Genomic DNA, 18333 nt, shown 5'->3' on the forward strand with positions numbered 1-18333 from the left:
AGGGAGTGGTAGTATAAATACAGCAGCATGTATTATTGTTTCAATAACCTTCATTTGGATAAAAAAAACAAAAGCTTAGTGTAGTTAGTTTCTAAGCAAGTAAGCTGAGTGCTAGGTATCATTTTGATTTTTGAACTCCCTTTGTGTTGTTGACTTTCAATTCTCCTGTTTGCCCTCATGTCTTGTTTGCTTGCTCTCTCTGAATTTTCTCGCTTTGACTCTTTTGCTGTCCCAATCTATTTATGTTTCTTCTCACAATAATACTGGGAGACAAACATCTCACTATTGTTATGTATCAGCCAGAGCTCCTTCCCTGGTTATTCTTCAGGTTCCTGTTTTACATTTTGTTCATTTTTAAATCTTTTTTCTATGTTAATATTACTACTAATGTTATTTATTTGCATTATTCTGTGCTTTTTATTGGTTTTATTCACAATGTTATTTCTACGTATCCATTACAGTGTTACCCTGTTCCACATATGTGGATGTGGATGGATAACCAAGAGGTGAGGCCACCCATCCATTTATATCAAGGGACTGCCCTCAATCCTATAAAGGCTGAGGAAACAAGCAGTGCCTTTGTCATTCATTGAATGCTCTTGTGTTGTTAGGGAGTTTGTGAGGCTTGATTATCTATTGTAGATTTTCTAGATTTTGACACTCTTACACTGTTTATTAGCCTCCCTTTGAATGTGTGTTTTTTGGGACAGGTTTGCTACAAGATTGCCTATTTCGGAAAAACTCCTTCTGAGCCTTTTTGTGCTCCACTGAGCTTTGATTGTTACAAATCCAGTAACATCAAATTACGAAGAATAAGAACTCAAAAATGACAAATAAATACAAGCCAGGGAAAAAAATCAGGCCGTAACATAACACTGCTTGTTAAAATGCCATTCTCATTAGTCTTCTTAGACGTTAACTAGCAAAATACCTGCGCTTCACACCGGCAAAGTACTGCTTTAAAATTTTAAATAATAAACTGAGGGAAAATATACCAATAATTATTTGTTAAGGATCTCTTTGTATACCATGTTGTCAGTTAGCCCCTCCGGTTGTAATATGACCAAGCTGTGCGCTGAGCTTACTCTTGAGCATGCAACGTATAGTTGGCCATGTAAAAAGCAAATCAAGAACGGCAAGACCGCGCCAGCTGCGGAGCTCAGCTCGGAGCGAAATGAAGTGAATGAAATGAGGTGAATGGGAGGGGAGATGATCACGTGACTCCAACACCCGCCTTAACTCTCCATCCCTCCACAAACACACAAACACAGTCTCTCCGATCCCAACTCTCCTTTATATATATAGATTGTCCTGTTTGTTATTTTTTCCACTTTTAAGCCTGTTTTATTTAGTTTACTACATAAAAGCCCTTAAATTGATATATTAATAGGACTAGCACTTGTTTATTTTTTAATATTTTGCATGATGAAGTATTGGTCTTGGACCAATGGAAGCAAATATATCAATGAATCAGAAAAAATGTGAGATTTACTAATTTAAACTAATTTAAATTGACTGTGATTCAAAGTTGTGTTACAATAAAATGTGAGAACTTCCAAAGAAGTCAGTACTTTTTATAGGCTCTGTGTATTCCTCACTTTGTCTTGCACTGGGATTGGGTTATACATGTTAAACTTTGGTGACTCCTTCCCTTTTAACTCTTCCCTATAAATACCAATAAGTCCTCACATAATTGATTTTATTTTTGTGAGCACTGTACATTATGTTGCTGCTTAAAATATGTATTAGCCACCACTGCTTCATTGAGGAATTTCAAAGAGGTGCAGACTCCTCTTAATTATTACAACAATAATTGGGATTTCTAGTCAGCCAGATTGGAGAGACTCATATTTGGTTCCTAGGAAGTCACACCAATCTCCACCTAATGGAATACTGTAAAACTCCAGGCAGAACCTCAGTTTTAAGTCTAATGTACAATAGATGATGGACTTGATGCAAAGTTATGAAATGAAGAGTGTGGACTCGGAGAACCCATAAGATGGCTGTGGTACTTCCACAATTGTGGAAAAACCAGAAAGAGAAGTCTGTTGATGAAACATCCATTGCCTAATCATATGGTGTAAAATGATCTTACAATATACATTGTATATTTAAAAAATTGTGAATTACATATGAATAAATGTTTCTATAGAAATTTTCTTGACCTTCGTTACCATAACTTAATGAATTAAGAAGAAAAAAAAAGCAGTAACTTTATGATGCTGTTCTGTAAGGTGAAGGCTGCTGTCTTCCAAGCCTCGTCATGTTTTCTCATTTGTTAGTCAGTCTTTCTTGTAAAGGCCACGGTGGGGGGGTGGGGCTGTTGGGCCTTTTAAATTATTTACAAAAAAGCAGAAATCCCTTGTGATTAAATTAACGGACATTGATTGAGACTTGGCTCAAATGGACTATCCTTGAGAGCACTCAGACCTTTTTGTGGTCAGATAGGGAGACATATCACTTTTCTTTCTAAAAGTGATCATCTCCTGTTAAGTGACAAGAGGCAAAAAAGATCATTCAAAAAATATGAGACGGTAATCATTTGGAAAGTGAGCTGAATACTTAGATGCAGAGATATTAAAATGAAACCAAAGCAGCAGAACATGATGCCTCTGGATATAATACAACAGGTAGAGCTGATGAAGAATGTGCTGAAAATCAAATATGCCTGGTTAAGTATGTGTGATGGAAATGAACAACATTTTTAATCAAAGTTCACCTTTTAAGGTTGTGTTAGTATTTTTAAAAACAAACAAAATATTTCAACTCAAAAAGACAATTTATAATTACTTAATAAAACTATAGTAGCTAATGATTCATTTTAAAAGGAGTATGGTGTTTTCTACAGAGCAGATTCAAAAAGTCCCTTTTCACAATAAACAATTAAAAAAGACCCTCTTATAGTGTATTTCAAAGTGATCAGAATGATGAAAAGGCAAAGTTCTTAGTATAAAAGTACAAACACAAAGCATTTATACAAAAGCAATAAATCAAATACAATTCAAAACATGTATCTTTCAGAGTATTAATACACTTAAAACAATAAAATATATTAAGAAAAAGTCATTTTTACTAAGAGCACTTACTATGTGAAACCATTAAAATAATAGCCATTAGGATGAAGCTGTAAGCTGCTCCTACATTTAATAATTATTCAAAAGGGCTCAAATATTCCTATAGAGTGCCTTTCATGGTACATATTGCTGTTAAACATTTGATGGCACAGAACAAACTTCCTGTCATTTTTCATTGTGAGCAATGTTTTAAAGGATTTAGGAATGAGTTAATAATTCAAAATAAATCACTCAATCTTTGTTTAATATACAGCCTTTCATATAAAGCACTATTAAAATAATTCTAGGATTCTAAAGGAATCAGAAAATCCTAATTTTATATAACACCTCATGACTAGAGATTCCTAGGTTCAAATCCTGATCAGGGGCCTAATCTATAAAGCTTGTGTATACACAAAAAGAGGCTTAAAATGTGAAGATGTGAAATAAGTGCTTGGGACTTTACAGATAACATGTTCTTATATTTACAGTAGCTAAAAGTCACTTCATTGACAAGTAACAAGACCATGGGAAATTATCAGTTGTCCGATGTCAACTGATAATAATAATAATTCCATCCATCCATCCATTTTCCAACCCGCTGAATCCGAACACAGGGTCAAGGGGGTCTGCTGGAGCCAATCCCAGCCAACACAGGGCACAAGGCAGGAAACAATCCCGGGCAGGGTGCCAACCCACCGCAGGACACACACAAACACACCCACACACCAAGCACACACTAGGGCCAATTTAGAATCGCCAATCCACCTAACCTGCATGTCTTTGGACTGTGGGAGGAAACCGGAGCGCCCGGAGGAAACCCACGCAGACACGGGGAGAACATGCAAACTCCACACAGGGAAGACCCAGGAATCGAACCCAGGTCCCCAGATCTCCCAACTGCGAGGCAGCAGCGCTACCCACTGCGCCACCGTGCCACCCTAATAATAATTCATTACATTTATATAGCGCTTTTCTCAGTACTCAAAGCGCTATCCACACAGGGAGGAACCGGGAAGCAAACCCACAATCTTCCACAGTCTCCTTACTGCAAAGCAGCAGCACTACCACTGCACCACCTGTGAGGACTGATGTAATTGTTGCTTGATCAGCTACCAAGGCACTTGGAAAAAAGGAAAGATTTTTGAGAGTACAATAGACACCTTTGATATGAGGGAGAGATGACACAGTGTTTGGTGTTGGAGAGACACTGAGGGTGCTGGAAATATGTGAGAGAAAATGCCATGCTGTCAAGAGAAGAAAGGAACAGTGTCACCTTAGCTGGATTGAGAAGGAACAACTTCTAATTTAAACAAACAACTTTTGATTCTAATGATGGATATTGATTTGAATTGTTGTATGTTTTCTTCTATTTTAAGTTCTAGCATTTGATATGCCTGGTTTCACTCCAAATAAACTTAAGTTTAGATTGAAATAAAGTTTGAATATTATCTCAGTGAGGAGTTCAAATACTCATCCAGGTTGTGTAGGATCCTAACCCAGGTTAAGAGTGTTAAAAAAATGAGATGTGCACATTCAGATTAAACCCCTTCAGAGGTAGCGAATTGGGAGCAGGCTGTGTTCTGTGATCCTGGCAGATGGAGGCTCCTGGCCTTTGGTAATCAGAGATTTAACACTTGCAGTGGGGGAAAGCAAGAGCTTTAGGACTCAGATATTGTTAATATGTTTCAAAGTTTCAGTGTTGAATCCTTTACAGCCTTTATTGAGTGTGTTAAGTATTACGGGTTGTACATCGTCATACACGTGCACATGGGAGACAGCTTAAGGGTTTTGGTTATGGTAATTACCTTCCAGACCAGTGGTTGGCGCTGTGTAGTAATGCCTTCACTTCTCCTCCCTCTGCAGAGTGGAAAATTGACAGCAACTCCATCTCTGATGTCACTTTCATGTCTGTCTATCTGGGCACTCCCATTCCTGCCACTTGAACTCACAACCCAGAAATCGCCCATCTTGATTCATTTCTTATTCAGAAATGTGATCTGAAAAGACTAATCCACGTCTACTGCGTGTTTACTTGTTTTCTCATTCAATTATATAGGGTCACAGAGGTGGTTCCCCAATTCTTCATCCTTGTTTGAGTTCTATTTTACAACATGTAAAGCATGGCTAATAATTTAGGCATTTCCAGGATTAATTTCTCCACCAATAAACAAGAACCTATACAGTCTAGGGGCCCTAAAGGGCATTTTCATGATAAAAAAAGAACTTTACATTCCTATGATATGCTTGTGGTTAAATATTGACAATCATTGATTTTGATTATTTGTTTAACTTAATTTATGTGTTTATGTGTGAAATGCTTTATGGTTTAGCAATTTAATGTTATGAATTGTCCTGTGATCGACTGGCACCCTTACCAGGTGTTGTTCTTGCCTTTACACCCTATGATTGCTGGGAAAGGTCCAGCTGCCCCGTGAACCTGCCCTGGATAAGCAGGTTTAGAAAATAGATGGATGGATGGATGGATGTGCGTCTATGTGCATATATCTGTAACTAGATGGAAGGGTTCTTAGGTAAGATTTGTTGTAAAGGGCTATATATAAATAAATGTAATTAAACTGGTACCATATGCACCAGTATAAGTGAGCTCTGTGAGGTTTCCTGCCTTGCACCTGATGTTGCCAGGATAGGCTCCTTGCATCTGCAATCCTATCCTCATCTAATTGGAATAGCAAAACAAAATAAATGTATAATTAACCTTAAAGTACTCTTTGGTTAGCTTCACTGTGAAGGATGCTACATCAATATGGTGATGCTTGAATAAACAAGCTTTGTGGAGCTAAAAGGTGCAACATAATATCAAATGATTTTATCCACTGGTTAGTAAATAGTGCACTTTTTCAGAAACATCCTTATTCTGTGATATGTCTTAAATGTACTCCGACATTTCAAAAGCAGCTTTTCAAACTCTTATTGAACGAATAAGCAGGTCTGTCTTGGCACTGCACAAGCAACTGAATTTACACAGGGAGCCTTCCTGTCAAGACACATAACTATCAGTGACACTTAAGATTTAAATTACTGCACTGGTAGCTCTTGTCGGTGAGACTGATTTTAATGGTCTTCCTGCTACTCTAAATGTCATTGCACAAATAAGAAGTGAGATTAAAAAGCTTCAATTACGCTGCCAGTTTTTGGATATCTTTCTGTTTCACTTTTTGTTCCACAGCTCTCTTAATGAACAATGGATGACTGAATGCTGACACTGATTCAAATCTGCTTTCACACAGCGCTGAGAGTGCAATTAATAAAACGCTGTTTTGCATCACTAATTACTACACTCTGCAAGGCAATGAAAAAAGAAACGAAGAGTCATGGAAATGATAGGTTCACTACTTGACAATTCTCAGTGTGTGCTGATAGCGGCTGGAGATTCACTTCACAGTGTCTAGTGCAGGACTTACCCTGAAGGGGAGGTCGATCCATTACACAGGATTCACACATATACTCACTCTCTTTTAAACACTTGAGTTGGAACAATTTAATGTCACTAAGTCACTCATCCAGGATTGGTTACTTCCTTGTGTCCTTTAATGTCTAGACAGGTATCTGTAACAGCCAAATCTTTTAAGTTAATGTTAATTTACATTAATTTGGATAGTTTTGAACTTGACTAAAATATAACCTTTTTTTTAATTAATTTTATTGTAATCATTCTATACAAATAGATCAATTTATACAAAAAAGAATTGAAGACAAATCAAACCCCACCCTTGAGAAGGACAGCATGGCCAAAGGAGAATTGCTTAGGGCTTTTTAATAGGGCAAAAATAAACAAAAGAAAGGAAAAAATATATATAGGTAAATAAAAAAATGGAGAAGGGAAAGAAATGAGGAAATAATTATATCTTCTTATTCTAAAATATTATTGATTAGATCCTGCCAGGTTTTGAAAAAATTCTGTACAGATCCTCTAACTGAGAATTTGATTTTTTCCAATTTCAAATAATATAAAACATCGGTTTCCCACTGACTTATCAGAGGAGAGTTAGGATTCTTCCAACTTAACAAAATCAGTCTGCGTGCCAAAAGTGTAGTGAATGTAATCACTGTTTGCTTGTCCTTCTCCACTTCAAGTCCATCTGGAAGAACACCAAACACAGCTGTTAATGGGTTAGGAGGAATTATGATACTAAGGCTGTCTGAAAGGCACTTTAAAGTTTTGGTCCAAAATTATGTTAGTTTGGTGCAGGCCCAGAACATGTGACCCAGTGAGGCAGGAGCTTGGTTGCAGCGTTCGCAGGTTGGATCTTGCCCTGGAAACATTTTGGACAGTTTTAAGCGAGACAGATGAGCTCGATATATAATTTTTAGTTGAATAATTCTATGCTTTGCACATATGGAGCTCAAGTGAATTCTCTGCAATGCTACCTTCCACTCCTTTTCTGATATATTAAGAGATCTTTTTCCCAATGTCCTCTTGGATCTTTGAAAGGAAGGGACTCTAATAAGATTTTGTATAATGCGGAAATGGTGTCTAATTCCTCGAAATTGAGCAGTATTTTTTTAAGGCATGGTGGAGGGTACGAGATGAGGAAAATCGGGCAGTTTCTGTTTAACAAAGTTTCTAATTTGAAGATAGTGAAAGAAATGTGTAGCTGGGAGGTTGAATTTGGAACGTAATTGTTCAAAGAATGCAAAGATATTGTCTATATAAAGATCTCTGAGCAATTTAATCCCAAATCTTTTCCAGGTATTAAAAACTGGATATGTTTGTGAGGGTTGAAAGAGGTGGTTCTCTTCCAGGGGTACCACAGATAGAAGTTTTTCCATCTTAAAATGCTTTCTAAGTTGGTTCCATATTCTGAGTGAGTAAAGCACAATTGGGTTATTAGTATATTTGTGATAACTTGCATTTATTGGAGCGCAGAGCAGGGAGTATAAAGAAGTACTACAGGATTTTACTTCTATTGCGGACCAGGCCTGTGTATGTTCATTTTTTTGTGTCCAGGTTTTTATGGCTTGTATGTTTGCTGCCCAGTAATAAAACTGAAAATTAGGTAAAGCCATGCCACCTTCTGCCTGAGGTCTTTGTAGGGTCGCTCTTCGGATACGTGAGTGTTTTGATTTCCAAATAAATGAGGTTATAGTTGAATCTAATTGCTTAAAAAACAATTTATTGATATATATTGGAATGTTTTGAAATAAAAAAAGAAGTTTAGGAAGGATATTCATCTTAACAACGTTAATTCTTCCGGCTAGAGTGAGATGAAGGGTTGACCATCTATGTAAGTCTTGCTTAATTTTTTCCATACAGACGGCAAAATTTTGTTGATAAAGAGCTTTATGTTTCCTTGTGATGTTTACCCCAAGGTATTTAAACTGATCTGCTATGGTAAAAGGTAGGGTGTCCAATCTAATATTATATGCTTGTGAACTCACTGGAAAGAGTATACTTTTATTCAGATTAATTCTGAGACCAGATATCTTTTGAAATTCTGTGAGTGCTGTTAAAACTGCAGGCACAGTGTTTTCTGGGTCTGATATATATAAAACTATATCATCTGCATATAGAGAAATTTTCTGTTTCAGTCCTTCTTTGATAATTTCCTTTATCTGATAAGAATTTCGACAGTGAACCGCCAGTGGTTCAATGGCGATTGCAAACAGCAGTGGTGACAAGGGGCATCCTTGTCTGGTGCCACGTTCTAGCTTGAAGTAGTCTGAACAAATGTTGTTAATACAGACTGAAGCTTCTGGATTGGTATACAGTAGTTTGATACATGCACAAATATTCGGGCCAAACCCAAATTTCTCTAATGCAGTGAAAAGGTAGTTCCATTCAATCATATCAAATGCTAGACTAAAATATAACCTTAACATTGCCTTTTAACTTACAGGAGGTTAAACTGAATCTTCCATTATCTGTGTTAAGGTTATATTTTAGTCAAATATGACCATAACACAGATAATGGAAGATTCAGTTTAACCTCCTGTAAGTTAAAGGCAATGGAATGTTCTTAGTGTTAACTTCGTGTGACCAATATTATAGCTCTTGGATTGACGTTAGACAGCTAGAAAGTAATAAACTGTTAGTCAGAGAGACATATAGTTTTCTGACCATTAAGTACATAGGTCAAACGTAGGTTCTAGTCAATGAGATAACAGATAGAAACCTTAAGAAATGTAACCTAGATACTGTACTTACAATAGACAAAATGTTTCCCTTTCTATGGGTATTATCAACCTTTTTACTTATTTTTTTAATTTTACTAAAATCTTTAAAACAAAGACACTTGCACTGCAGTGTTTTTTGTATAATGAGTCAAACTATTGCTGGAATGCCTTTCTGGTAGCTGTATTTCAACTGTTTTGAAGTATTTGGAAAATCTTGACAAACATAGTTACAGTGTCAGATTCCCATAGGCCATTGCTTGAATTAGGCCATTACTTGAATTAATCAGGTTAAAAGAATAGATGAACAGGTCATTTAGATTATGGGACAAAACCTGGAATCCCAAAAAAGGTCCACATGAGCATCAGAACTTTAAACATTACAACAATTTGGATGAGAAAAGAGACAGTCAACCCTAAAAGTTTGTCAGTTATACTCACCTAATTTCTCTAAAATGACATTAAGAACATAAAAAGAGCATACAAACTGCACACAGAAGGATGTCCAGGTGAAAATGTTCTCAGGGTTTATCCTCTTTATATGCATGTATGTTATTAATTACTACAAAAATTCAACAAATCATTCATCAGTCTGCCTTGTTGAAAAGGCGATATAGTAACCTCTTTTAATGTGTTCTTTTCTTTTAGATATAACAGTGTATCCTGAAAATATTAGACATTATGAATTGGATTGCTGAGTTGGAAAATTATTTAAACATGCCTGTTATTTGTTTTAGTGCTCATCAATGAGTGCAGACACAGAGCGCTATAAATGAATTCTCAGGTAAAATGCAAGTATAGATTTTACCAATACCCAACCCTCACCAGAAAAAGCAGAAAAGTAGATGAGATGACATTATAATAAATACTAATTACAGAATTAGTTCATATAAAGAGAGCTGTATTAAAACACACAGAAAACAAAATTGAAACTGATTAAAATAATTGGACATCAACACTATCCATTAATTAACAGATGAACTATGGCCAATTGAAAACAGAGGAGATTCAAATTTTAAAAGAGAAAGTCAAAGGTCAGACACAGTCACAGACCTGGAGATCTCAGCCAACTAGCCACCTACCCTCTCCTTGGTATTCTATAGTGAAATCTGTGCTAAGCTGTCTAATTTTACAACTGAACCTTTCTATCCAATGATTCCAATGCTCCCAGTATCTGAGATGACTATTCCTCAGGCAGGAGGGCAGCTTGCTAGTAGAGCAGTAGCACGAAATACATGAAGATCTTGAGAAGAGAAATGGAGTAGAGGAGGGTTAGTAATGGTTTATCAATATTGAATTACTTGTATTTTTGTACAAATGACTAACAAACAGAGATGCTGTATGCACAGCTAATCGACAGCTCTAGTCAGGGTATGCTAGGCTAAAGCTGTCATGATTTAGGTAGAAAGGTAGCCTTTTTCTTTAAGAGACAGGATCACATCCTTCGTTTCTAGGGGTTGGGTATCTGGGGTCGTGACCTAAACTTAATCAACAACCAGTATTAAAGGTCAGCCTTTCGCTAGGAACCTTATCCGATCTGTGGATCTAAGCCTTAATTTAATATTTATCTGTTGTATATTTTTTCTTCTTATATTGCCTGCTTTTGACTTGTTCCCTGTTAAATGATCTTGATTTTGCCTCTTGTCTGCGGTTGCTACAATTTATTTTCTTTTCTTTTGTTTTGCCTTTAGCCTGCTTCTCTGAGTTTTCTCACACAATCAGTTCTCCTGTTTTCCTGCTGTATCGAGACAAAAGTAGCAAGTCATTGGCTTGGATTTAAAAGCTGAGACTGATTGGGCATCTCTTTTTTTATTTTTTATTGAATTTATTAAAAACATGTAGCATTCCATTCAATCAAGTCAAACTTAACAAAACTAAATTCAATTCAACTCCCACCCATGAGAAAGAGTGGAATGCCAACAACCAGAGTAAAACGTTGAGAGTATTAAAGAGGGAAAGAAGTCCTTCTCCCCAATATAAGTGCTTATTCTAAAATGTTATTGACTAGATCCTGCCAGGTTTAAAACGAGTTTTAAACAGATCCTCTAAGTGAGAATTTAATTTTTTTCCAATTTCAAATAGTATATAACAGTGGGCTAGGATTCCTCCAGTTTAGCAAGATAAGTCTACATGCTAATAGTGAAGTAAAGGCAAACACAGTTTGTTTCTCCACTTTAAGCCCCTCTGTGAGCCCACCAAACACAGTTGTTAATGGGTTAGGAGAGATTGTGACACCAAAGCTGTCTGATAGGCTTTTAAAGTTTTTGTCCAGAATGATGTTAATTTGGTTCATGCCCAAAACATGTGGCCTAGTGAAGCTGGAGGTTGATTACAACTTTTGCACGTTGGATCTTGCCCTGGAAACATTTTAGATAATGAAATGAGATTAATAAGATAGATGTGCCCGATAAAAGATTTTAAGGTGAATAATTAAATGCTTTGCACATATAGAGCTAGAGTGAATTCTGTGCATGGCTGCCTTCCACTCCTTTTCTGAAATGTTGTGTGAGAGATCCTTTTCCCACTGTACTCTGGGATCTTTAAAAGGAAGGGACTTTAAAATTGTTTTATATATTATAGAAATGCTGTTTGAATATTCAAGATTGTTCAACATTTGTTCTGGAATAGAAATAGGTGGGAGGTGAGGAAAATTGGGCAGATTTCGTTTAGCAAAGTTTCTAATTTGGAGATAGTGGAAAAATTGTGTTGATGGGAAGCTAAATTTGGAGTGTAATTATTCATAGGATGCAAAGATATTATTTATATACATAAGAGGGTGGAAAAGGGTGGTTATCATGTAGAGACCCCACAGATAAAATATTATCTGACTTAAAGTACTTCCTACACTGGTTGCATATTCTGAGTGAATGAAGGACAATTGTTAGTATATTGACAACACCTTGTATTTACTGGTGTACAAAGCAAGGAATATAAAGAAATACTGCAGGATTTCATTTCTATTGTGGACCAAGCTAGTGTGTGTTCATTAATTTGTGTCAATGTCCAGGTATTTATAGCTTATATGTTTGCCGCCCAGTAATAAAATTGAAAATTAGGTAGAACCATGCCACCTTCTGATTTGGGTCATTGTAGGGTCGTCTTTTGGATGCGTGGATATTTTCAATTCTAAATAAATTAAGTTATGATTGAATCTTATTTCTTAAAAAAACGATTTGTTAATGTATATAGAGATGTTTTGAAACAGAAATAGAACATTAGGGAGGGTATTCATTTTGATAATATTAATACTCCCTACTAAAGCAAGATGGAGGGTAGATCATCTATGCATGTCTTAAGTTTTTCTAAGCAAATAGCAAAATTTTATTGTAAAAGAGCTTTATATTTACTTGATGTTTATCCCTATGTAGATAAACTCATCTGCAATAATAAAATGGAGAAGTCCAATCTAACGTTGCTTGCTAGAGAATAACCTGGAGAAAAAAGTACACTTTTGTTCAAATTAATTTTGAGTTCAGATATCTTTTGAAATTCTACAAGTGTAGTTAAGGCTGCAGGCACAGAATTGTGTGAGTCTGATATATACAATACCATATCATATGCATATACTGATACTGTATTTTCTGATCAAGTCCTTTTCTGTAAATCCCCTTTTTCTCTAAAGTGAACAGCCAATGGCTCAATGTTGATTGCAAATAGTAGTCTAGTACTGGGTTCTAGTTTAAAGTAGTCTGAAAAAATGTTGTTAATACAAACTTGATGCTTCTGGACTGGTATATAGCAGTTTGAAATATGCACATATGTTCAGGCCAAACCCAAATTTATGCAATGTGGTGAATAGGTAATCCCATTCAACCATATCAAATGGGTTTTTTTTGTATCCAAAGATAATATGATCTCCAGAGTGTTAGACTTTATGGATGAATATATTACATTAAACAGGCATTGAAGATTAAAAGCTAAATGTCTACCTTTAAGAAATCCGGTTTGGTCTTGTTATATTACCAAAGGGAACACTTTCTCAGTCCTTCTAGCTAGAACTTTGGAGAGTATCTTGACATCATTATTCAGAAATAAGATTGGTCTGTATGATGTTCATTGTAACAAGTCCTTATTTTTCTTAGGAAAAATGGTAATTAAAACTTGGCGAAAAGTTAGAGATAGAATTGTATTGTCTCTGGCTACTATAAATGTTGCTAATAAAAGGGGAGCTAACTTAATTGAATTTTTTTTATAAAATTCAGCAGGGTTAGCCATCAGGACCTGGGGCCTTATATATAAACGGTGCATATGCACAAAAATTTTGTGTATGCCTGTTTCCACGCTCATATTGCAATGTATAAAAACTAAACTTGGCGTAAAGCCATGCACATTTTCATGCCAGCCAAATCCTTGGCGTCCGCAAGTTTCCGCTCGGTTTTGCAAACTGGCGGCACCCAGCGTCAAGCCAGTGTTTTTGTTCCAGTGTAGTTTCCCTTTCTTTTTTAGATGCATATCCGTAATGGCTTTATCAAATACACTGAAATTAACCACATATTGTTTATTAGTTTAAGGCATCGGATTGTAATTAACCTGTAACAATATAATGCTCCATGGAATGGCCAAACTATTCCAAATACCATAGCTGCTTTAGCGTTGTTACTCTCAAGTATTTATCCCACTGTATCTGAATGTGGAATCGTAGGTCTCAGGCAGCTGATCGAAAAGAAAATTATTGGTATTCAGCATCAAGCACACGCTGCCTCAGCCATGAGCTATTTGAACTGCTTCCATACGGCAAATGGTTCAAAGCCTTTCCTGTAGGGACCTTGCGGTTTAGAAACAGTTTCATCCCAAGAGCTGTAAATGCACTCAATCAGTCTATCAAGTGCTCCTTATAGAACTGTTTGTACTTATAAGTACAATTACCTCACTGTAAACTTACGATACAGTTATAATATTGCACAACCTGAGCCACTTTATAAAGCACGTATTTACATATGATGACGAATATCATTTTTAAGATGAAATGCAACAAAATATGTTTTTAACATTATACAGATAAAATTTTAACATCATTTAAATAATCTATATTGTTAATAATTAAATACGTGAGGACACTGTGTCGCAGCACTAGCAAGGAGCTGGCACCTGTTCAGGGATTGTTCCTGCCTCGCGCTGTATTCTTGCTGGGACTGGCGTGAGACTGGATGGATAGATGGATAGAATAATTAAACATATACTATGAAGATATTTCAATGTTCCTTAAAAGTTTTGAAGAATCTGCGTTCTAAGCCTACAGGTGGCTTGACATACTATTACAGAGCTGATTGTGTGGCGATTGGGTACTTGGAGAAAGAAAAGGAAGGACAGGAATTGTGGTTAGTTCGTTTGAAAGAGACAGTACTGCTGCAATAAATTATTTTATCGAAGGTAGCACACAGCGCAGCAAGCATCTTGCGTGAGGCATGAATAATTTCTGGATGGGGCGCCAGCTTGTCACTATCACTGTGCCACCATGTTCCCATGTTTAATAACATACTTTAATTCTTTTCATCATGAAAATTATATTAAATATACATCTCAGTATTTTAATTTATTCAGAGAGCTGTAATATCATGAATGTAATGTATTCTGTGTCCTGTCAGAGGAAGAGAAAGCCCATTTAAGAAGCACATAGTGATTCACACACATAGAAGTACACATACAATACAAAGCATTTAACATGCCACTTTAGTTACGATGGGATTTGAGAAACTGGTAAATTAAATGATTTTAAGATGAAGTTTATGATGTTCTACTTTAATGACAAAATAAACTACATGATTAAAGTGGAAATTTCAAGCTTAAAGTTGACATTTCAAGCTTTTTTGCCACTGTGTGCCTGTTTTTTGTCTTTTCTCTGTACCCTAATAACCTTCTATGACTCTCAGATGGTGGGCTACGACTCGCCTTTTCATGACGACTTCGATAGCTGACAACTTCTTTTTTATTTCCGGCACTGTGCAACTTTGAACTTGAACTTTCAAATTTCTCCGACACGCTATGTCACTCGATCAACTTCCTTTTGTTGTTTATACCACTGTTTAAACCAACAAATATGTTTTTCCTTGCCCCCACTTGGTATTTGCTGAAATTCTTCTGTTTTCCCCTGTGCTTTCGCCATTGTCTTTTCACAGAATGCTGAGCTTAAGGGCTATTTATATTGATTTGCATATTTAAAGAAGCATAATTATGGGAGGAGTTTGAGGAGTGGCAGCAGGCATGTGCACGTGCGTTACTTTTCACGCTGACTGGGATTTATGCAGCGAAAGAACATGGAAGTTGGCATATGCATAGATTCATGCATCTGGATTTTTTTGTGCGTACGCACATTTCCGCTTTTGTCCGTATGCCATGTTTTAGTGTGAATTCTACGCACGGCGTTATGCATGAGGCCCCTGGTGCTTTCCCGCTCTGAAGTGAGTTTTATGGCATCAAGTAATTCTGATAGTGTCAGAGGTTTATACAATTCCTTTGCACTGAGAACATCTACAGTAGCTGAGGCCTCTTTGTTTTCCGATTTATTTTTATGGGAGAGATATGAGATAATCTGTCCTCTTAAAAATGCCTTCAGAGTTTCCCAGAGGATTCCTGCAGAAACCTCTGAGGATACATTTCTCTCTGATTTTATTTTATTTTTTATTTAATTTTATTAATTTTATTGAAATCACACAACATTCCATACAAATAGATCAATTTTACAAAAATAGGATTGAAAACAAATCAACCCCTACCCTTGAAAAAGAGAGCATGGGCAGCAGAATTAAACTTAAAGTTAGTAAAAATAAGTAAATAAATAAATTAATATGTGAATATAGATAAATGGAGAACAAAAAGTAAATGGCGAGAGAATCTGCTTCCTCAGTGCTTTAAAAGCTTATTCTAGAAGGTTATTGATTAGAGCCTGCCAGATTTTGAAAAATTTCTGCACAGATCCTCTAAGTGAGAATTTGATTTTTTCCATTTTCAAAAAATATATAACATCAGTTACCCACTGACTTAAAAGAGGAGAGTTAGGATTCTTCCAGTTTAGCAAGACTACGTGCCAATAGTGTAGTAAAGGCAATCAGTTTGGAAGAACACCAAACACAGCTGTTAGTAGATTAGGAGGGATAGTGACACCAAGGCTGTCTGAAAGGCATTTCAAAATTTTGGTCCAGAATGATGTTAATTTGGTGCAAGCCCAACCACCTTTTTCAACCCTCCGATGCTTTTTCTGCATCCAAGTATAATAATATCTCTGGGATGTTTGATTTTGCGGGTGAATATATTACATTAAACAGGCGTCGAAGTTTGGACGCTAAGTGTCGGCCTTTAATAAATACAGTTTGATCTTGTCATATTACCGAAGGCAGTACTTTCTCCATCCTTCTAGCTAGGACTTTGGAGAGTAAACATCATTATTCAGAAGTGAAATTGGTCTGTATGATGCACATTGTAATACGTCCTTATTTTGTTTAGTAAAGACGCTGATTAATGCTTGGTGATTAATGCTTTGTGAAAGGTTTGAAGTAGAATTTTATTGTCTCTAGCTTGTGTGAATGTTGCTAATAACAGGGGAGCTAGCTGTGTGGAGAACTTCTTATAAAATTCAGCAGGGTAGCCATCGGGGCTTGTTGCTTTCCCACTCTGAAGTGACTTTATAGCATCTACTAATTCTGTTGGCACTAAGAGTATCTATTTGTGGTATCTGTAATGCATCCAGAAATGCATTAGATTGTGTCTTGTCTTCTTTAAGCTCAGTAGAATATAAGGATTTATAGTAGTCTCTAAATGCGTGCTTTATATTTTTATGGTCAATGATTTTGTCTCCGTTTTTGTTGGCGATTACTGGGATTGCACTGCGAACTTCTTGCTTGTGGATTTGTTGAGCCAAGAGCTTATTAGCTTTCTCTCCATGTTCATAATAATGATGTCTTGATTTAAAAATGAGTTGTTCAGTTTCTTTAGTTGTCAAGAGGTTGAGTTCTGAATGCAGAGCCTGCCTTTTCTTATGAAGAGCCTCACTTGCACACCTGGCATGTTCTTGGTCTATTCTAGTAATTTCGGTGATTAGCTCTGACACCTTGGTTTCCAATTTATTTCTGTGGGAAAGATATGAGATAACCTGTCCTCTTAAGAAGGCCTTTAGGGTTCCCAGAGTATTCCTGCAGAGACCTCTGATGATGTATTTGTCTCTAGAAAAAAACTGATTTGTTTTGATATAAATTCTGTACAGTTCTCATCTGCTAATAAAAGTGGGTTAAGACGCCATCTGCAAGATGAGTACGTGGGACATAATGATTTTAGCTCCAAGATCAGAGGGGCATGGTCAGAAATAACAAAAGCGTCATACTTGCAGGATTTAATCGTGGGCAAGAAATGGTCATCTACAAAGAAATAATAAATTCTTGAGTAGCAATGATACTGTACACTGGTCAGTAGAAGGAATATGTTCTTGAGTTTGGGTTTAGAAATCTCTAGGGGTCTGATAAGTTGTGGTCAGTTGCAAACTGTGTAATTGTCTTTGCAGTGTTAGGTCTCCTGTGACTGGGGTGATGACATCTATCTAGGTCTGGATTTAAAACACAATTAAAGTCCCCAGCCATTATAATTTTATGAGTGTTCACATTGGGAATGGATGCAAATACATTCTGGATGAAGTCCCTATCATCCACATTGGGTGCATAAACATTTATCAAAATCACTTTACAATTACATGATTGTCATGGGGAGAAAAGCCAAGCAAAATGACACCTTTTATTGGCTAACTAAAAAGATTACAATATGCAAGCTTTCGAGGCAACTCAGGCCCCTTCTTCAGGGAAGATGTAATACAGAGACTGGAGTTCCCTATGTTTATATACACACTCTAGGATGTCCTAGAGTGTGTATATAAACATAGGGAACTCCAGTCTCTGTATTACATCTTGCCTGTTGCCTCGAAAGCACATTCACTTGCACAGTCACTCCCATTTTCTCTCTCAACTGGACATGATGCAGCGGACCATGGTCCCGAGAAGTGTGGGCTTTCGCCTGTCTGGACCAGGTCAGTCTCTGAAAGGCCGGACCTTGAACTTGGGCTTGCCTGTCTAGGCTTGGATGTAGCTTTAGGTTTCTTTTCCGTTTCTTTCTGAGCCCCTTTCTTACCACTCATGTTTATATATGCTCACATATACTGTAAAAG

Source organism: Erpetoichthys calabaricus, chromosome 8, assembly GCF_900747795.2.
Source record: "Erpetoichthys calabaricus chromosome 8, fErpCal1.3, whole genome shotgun sequence".
Taxonomy (NCBI): Eukaryota; Metazoa; Chordata; class Cladistia; order Polypteriformes; family Polypteridae; genus Erpetoichthys; species Erpetoichthys calabaricus.